Genomic DNA, 6,353 nt, shown 5'->3' on the forward strand with positions numbered 1-6,353 from the left:
AAACTTGTACTATTATAATCTCATTTTAAAAACAAGGAAACAGGTATGGAAAAATTAAGTGACTGATAAAAATCATATAGCTGGTAAATAGGGACTCAAACCCAGATAGTCTGGCTGAATGTGCTCCTAAACACTGTGGTTTACTGCTTCTGCCTCTGGTAGGGATGTTTTGACCCATCAAATTGTGTCATGAGAAGAGGTTGATGTTGTGGAAAGATGATAGCTGCTGGTGTTTATGCATGTGCATGTGTGCGTGTGTGTGTTTAAGAATCGTTTGGTGCCCTCACAAAACAGAGCCTGAACCAGGTCTTTCCAGTTTTGATGACCTTGACCACAAGAGGACTGATGAGAGAGGTGGGGTGGAGAAGCAGCGTACAGAGTTGGAAGAGGAAGGTGGGAAGATGTCAGGGAAGAAAGTACCCATGGACACCCATCCAGACTTGAATGGACAGGAAGGCCAACCAATAGGAGCAGGGGAGAGATCCTGGGGCATCCTCTGGAGTCCAACCTTGTTATTGATTGACAGGAAGAGGGCTGACTCTCCCCAAAGAAGGACACTCACAGAGCCTTCTAGATAATAGGCAAAGAAGGAGCTCTGACAGGGCTAAAGAACAGGAAGGGCCTCCTCCACAGTGCCTCTGGAGATTTAGGTTCAGTAGAGCTGAGGTGGGATCTGTAATATCTATTTTAAGAATGTTCTCCTGGGTGATTTTGATGTGAATCACCTGTGGAAAATGCTAATTTAGTCCAGCCTTTTGCAGATAAGTTAATGGAATGCTCAGCATTGTGAGGTCAGCTGAAAAGATAGAGGACTTTGAACCCAGTTCTCTTGGCCTCCTGTTCAGTTGTCTTTCTTCTATTACACTTATCAGAAGGGCAGGAAGCAGCTATGTGCTGGGATGGGGGCACTTAGGTGGGAAAGTGACTAGTGGACTTGTGTAGCAAGCATATTGTACTTACAATCTTAAAAATCAATTCAAATTGGGTTAAGATAGTAAATTTTAAAATAATTATGAGAACACTAGATATACAAAATTACTTTCCAAAAAACACAAGCTGATCACAAGAAAATAAAACAACAATAATTCAATTAATAAAAGCTAATCCTTTGTTCACATAAATGTAAAGGATAACTGGTTTTATATAATTACCTTGATGATTTCCTCCTAAAACCCAACCAGTTATTTTATTATAAATTTACTTAGTTTCCTCCTTCTGAAATTCAGCTGTTCTATCATCAACCCAGAGATTCCTAATATGTGTTTTTGCTAACTTCCTTTGCGTGTTCGTTTTTGGTGTAGTTTTAGACATGCTGCCACTGATACCTATGGCATATCTGTGCAGCTGAGTAGAGCTTTATGTCCTCTTTTTTGGGTGGTAAATGAGTCTTCCAGGCTCCCCCAGGGTGTAAAGGGAGGTTTCCCATTGGCAGGATAAAGTGGGGACCCTGTAGGAAAATAAGACCACCATCCATGAGGGTCATCTGCCCACCTGCGGCTTTCTCTGTGCTGATTTGAAGAGAACAGAAAGGAATCTTGACACCATCCTTTGCATTGACTTGCCTCCGAGATCACTCACTAGGAAGGTTCTCTTTCTGAGGAAGGTCTGAGGCTGCTTCCCTTTCCCACAGGACTGTCATGTTTAAACAATGTTTTACATTGTCAAGGTGCCTTCCATTTGTAATTTCTCTAAAATGAGAAAGATACCTGACTTAGTCCTAGCATATTTACTTTTTTAAAAAAGATTTTATTTATTTATTTTTAGAGAGGGGAAGGGAGGGAGAAAGAAAGGGAGAGAAACATCAATGTGTGGTTGCCTCTTGCTCGTCCCCTATTGAGAACTTGGCCTGCAACCCAGGCATATGCCCTAGACTGGGAATCAAACTGGCGACCATTTGGTTCACAGGCCAACACTCAATCCACTAAGCCACACCATCCAGGGCAGTATATTTACTTTTAATTGTGTTTGGAATTTCATGTGAGTTCATGAGTCCAAGTAAGAGTGTCAGTCCAGGTGTGTCAAGGGAGATGGCAAGAACGCCAGCAGGCAAGTGCAGAGGCACCTACCTCATGCTTCTTGCTGATAGACTCTCTTGCAACCTTTGTAAGGTACAAGTTTAAAGACAATTGGAATACATTCTCTGCTTTACTTACATTATGCATATCTCAAAATGTATATAACTATTTAGACTTTTTAGGGTGTTGAAAAATATATTATTGACTATGAGTAGAGTGTTACAGAAGTTGAGAGTTCAAAGTTACTCTCACTAGGGAAGATAGTAATGATGAGGAGGTGTATGAAGACACAGCTGGGCATTTCTGACATGTGTGTGATAGTGGTTTTATGAGCAAGCGTAGGAAGAGAGTATTCTTTTAAGTCAAACTAAAACAAAATAGTGCAGTCTGGCTGATGTGGAAACTTTACATACTTAAGGAGGATTCAAGAAGTGTGGAAAGAAAAGCAATGGCCAGAGGGTTAAGGGGGTAGCATTTATAGTTCAGTTATGAGGAGCTGTCGAATATTTCACATGTAGCTACAGTACGATCAAAAATGTGTATAAGGAAGAATAAATCTATAAGTAGTTTAAGATAGATTGAGCATCTGAGCATCTGGAGGAAGCACAGACACCAGGCGAATATTTAAGTGACTTTTGTGATAATCTGGGATAAAGGCTAATCTTTTAACTCAATACTTTTTACTCTATTCCTGCTCTGTGGCCTTTTGTAGTCCTAGTTTTTGAATAATCCTTATTTCCCTGACTTTGCAATGTATTTGACTTACTGGGCAAAAACTGAATTATCAGAAATGTGAGTTCAGACCGGTTCACCTTAGAGAAACATCACAAAATTAAGGACTTGTAGTTTTTAGAAAGAACAAAATGTGTGACTACAAAGAATTACCAGCAGTCGTCATTTTAGAAAGAAGATTTTCTCTTTGTTGTGTTGTATCCCCTGAGAAGCAATCGAAGGCCATGCTATTTAAAGTACTTATTTGTTATAATATTTGTGTCAACTAATTAAATCTGTCATATCTACCATTGTCAAAAAACAAACAAACAAACAAATAAGAGTGTCAGTATCTATCTGGGTGGTTGATGGAGAGTTAACTTTATAGGGAAACATAACTGACCATAACTGGGTTATAGTTCTGTATTTTCAGCTCCTGACATCCCAGAGCCACAAAAATGGAGTTCCTGGTGCCCTCCTGTGGAGGCTGCTAAGTTCTACTATATCCTCCCTGTTCACTTTCTGGAAATCATGTATCTAGGTACAGAGATCAGAAAAAGCTCTGCAGGGAAAAAGTGTGCTTGACTAGATGTAAGAAAATGAACTTAAAAACAGACATCAAACACTACCTTTGACAGACTCTCAAATCAAGTCAGGAAAGTGGAAGTGAGAGTAATTCAGTTGCTTGAAAAAAGTTTTTGGGTTTGAAAGAACTGTGGAGTCCTGCTTCCTTTAGCCAGCAATTCTCATTGAGAAAGTTTTCACCCCTGAATCCCTACTGGATAAAAAGCCATTTCTCAAAAGGTGCCTGTGGAATCTGCTATTGATGGAGAAGGCAACTAACTGTACATTGTGATCAGGAAAGGCCTCAGCATTTCTTCCACAGCCACATGGTGCAGTATCCTGGGGCAGAGCAGGATGCATATCTATAGAGAACAGGACAAGTAAAATGGCATTGGTCTGGTCAAGATAGTATAAAGTATATAAGACAAAGTGGAGTCATTCATGTCAACAAAGATGGCTGCCAGTCAGCCACGACACTTAGGTTCAAGAGGGGAATTACCTGAGATATCTGCACATGTGATCAGAGCAGACACATCTGGCAAGGAGACATACCTAAGATATTTGAACATGTGATCAGAACAGCCATGTCTGCAGAGCAGGACCACCCCTAGATAGGCTCCTGGGCAAATTCCCCATTTGCATCAGGGGTGCCAAGACATTTATCAAAATATCTGGGCAATTACCAATTACCAAAAGACCCAGAAGGGTGGAACACACCACTTTCAAGGTATAACTGAGGCAGACTCCAGACCACTGCTGAGATAGCTGAGTTCCACACACCAGAATGCTGCTCTATGCTACGCTGATCTCCCTTGGTATCAGCTTCTAGAGGTCTGCCTTGCTGGACTGAGGACTTCATCTGCCCTGCTGCCTGCCTACCTCCAGAGATCCTTCCTTGCAAGACACTGACATCTCCCTTGCCCTCCCTGCTGTCTCCAAGACCTTCAAACTGAGACTCTGGCACTTGGGTTTGTTATTCCCCACTGATGGCTCTTTGTGTGTGTTATATTTCTCTTAGATTGTTAGAGTGTGAGTAGGATATTAATGTATGTTGATGTTCTACTTTGAGTGAACCTACATTCAATAAAAGCTGAGTGAATAGCATGGTTACCTTGTGACTCTTGTCTATTCCTTGGTGCTGGGCTGCTCAGCAGGCAGCTAGCCAAGCAGTTGCCCAGCTGACATACAGGAAAGACTACATTGTGAACATACGCTCATGACAAGACCCAAGCCTTCCTTGTAGCATTTGTCTTTCTCCTGCCCTCAGAGGAAGGGGGACGATTAGTTTCTTTGTCTTGCCATTTTCCCTTCCCTGCTTAAAATACATGTTTCCAATCCATTCATTTGCATTTTTTCTGTGTTTTGCCTTTCCTCATTTTTGAAGTCTGGTTGATGTTGGCTGACATAACTTTCAATGCATCTCTATTTGTGCTTCACAAATTTCTGATTTGTGGCCACATCAATTTGGACTCCACTTATAAAATAAATATGGCAATATCAGTTTGGACTCTCCTGTAAGTGAGGGACAAAGGTCCCACCTTTACACTTTGGCCCTTAAAAGGGCACCACTCTTTTCAACTTCCCACTGAGCTGGGGTCAGCTCTGGAAAGAGGCATCTACATCTAATGTTCAGGATCCAGGAATGGAGTCTCATATGCACTTAGTATAATTATTATTATGGCCATATGTGATCATTTACTCATATATTCAACAAATGTTTGTTTTTCTAAGTCTTAGAGACATAAAATCAAGTCTTACACACACAGCCCCTAGCTTCAAGATGTTTGTAGTCCATAGAGACATGGGTAAGTCAACCTACAGATTTAGTACAAATGATTACTATTGAGGAAGACCATCTGACTGGGTGGGAGGGAGCAAGAGGTCCTCAGGAAACTATTTCTTGAGTTGTTTCCAAATGATGGTTAACAGAGAAATTGGGTGAATGCACAACTCCTTCCCCACAAAAGCCACAAAGGAGAGAGTGCAGGTGGAGACCTAAGGGCAGGAAAAGGCCTGAAGTGTTCAGGGAACTCCCAGTTTGTCCAGTTGACTACAAACATGAAGTGTGGAGGGGAACAACAAGGAATGAGGCAGGGTAAAGGCAGAGCTGGAGGGCTGTTCCTGTAGGAGATGTATACTCAGTTCAGAGCTTGACCACTACTCCACAAGCCTCTAGAAAACAGTATTAAGCAGGAGGCCCTTTAGTGTCCACAATTTTCTTATAGAGAAAATGGCTTTTACTCTTTGGGGCCATATTTTCCAGAAATTGTGGATCTTTTCTGACAAACTTAACTGCAGAAACAACAGAACAAAATATTTAGAACCATTGTGGGTCTTGGTAACTGGGATCTGAGCCAAAAGTGTATATGCCTCTCCTCTTACCTGTTTCAATGAATTTCTGTACTTTCTGAGATTTAAATGGTACTGTACTTAGGTTTTTAAATTTAGTGACATCCACATTGTTTACAGCCATGATAGTTTTAAACTGCAATGTAATTTCTAAAATTGCAATGAGGAGAATTTCCTTTTTATTCATTTAACAAATATTAATTTAGCATTTACAGTGCCAGATGCTGTTCTAGCTGTCAGAGATACAAAAGTGAACTAAATTAAGTTTCTGCTCACTAGAGCTAACATTCTGGTGGAAAAAAAATGAGCTAAACAAATAAATATGTACGTCATATATTCTATTCGAAGGTAATCAGTGCATTGAAAAAATACAGCAAAAAGAGCTTCTGTTGTGAGTGACACATATAGGGCAGCTTGATTGCTCTATGCATGGAATAAAAATCAAGAGATTTCTGAAGCAAAATTTTTTGGTATCTGGACAGCTGATGATTGTTGGTTCTGGCACCCATGGGAAATTGGGAGGAAGGAAGGAAGGAAGGAAGGAAGGAAGGAAGGAAGGAAGGAAGGAAGGAAGGAAGGAAGGAAGGAAGGGGAATAGGAGGCCAAGAGAAGAGAAGAGAAGAAATGAAAAGAAAGGAAAGGAAAGGAAAGGAAAGGAAAGGAAAGGAAAGGAAAGGAAAGGAAAAGAAAGGAAAGGAAAAGGAAAAGGAAGGA

The 6,353-nt window shown here is 40.8% G+C and overlaps 1 non-coding gene across 1 annotated transcript; it reads left to right on the forward strand.

The window, feature by feature from the left end:
• Positions 1-6,014: 6,014 nt before the first annotated feature.
• On the forward strand, positions 6,015-6,148 carry LOC129077804 (U11 spliceosomal RNA). Its single transcript, XR_008529910.1, has one exon. It is a non-coding gene; the product is annotated as a U11 spliceosomal RNA (small nuclear RNA).
• The last annotated feature ends 205 nt before the right edge of the window (positions 6,149-6,353 follow it).

This window comes from Pteronotus mesoamericanus, unplaced genomic scaffold, assembly GCF_021234165.1.
Source record: "Pteronotus mesoamericanus isolate MK-2021 breed Mesoamerican mustached bat unplaced genomic scaffold, CSHL_Meso_final contig_69, whole genome shotgun sequence".
NCBI classification, from domain to species: domain Eukaryota; kingdom Metazoa; phylum Chordata; class Mammalia; order Chiroptera; family Mormoopidae; genus Pteronotus; species Pteronotus mesoamericanus.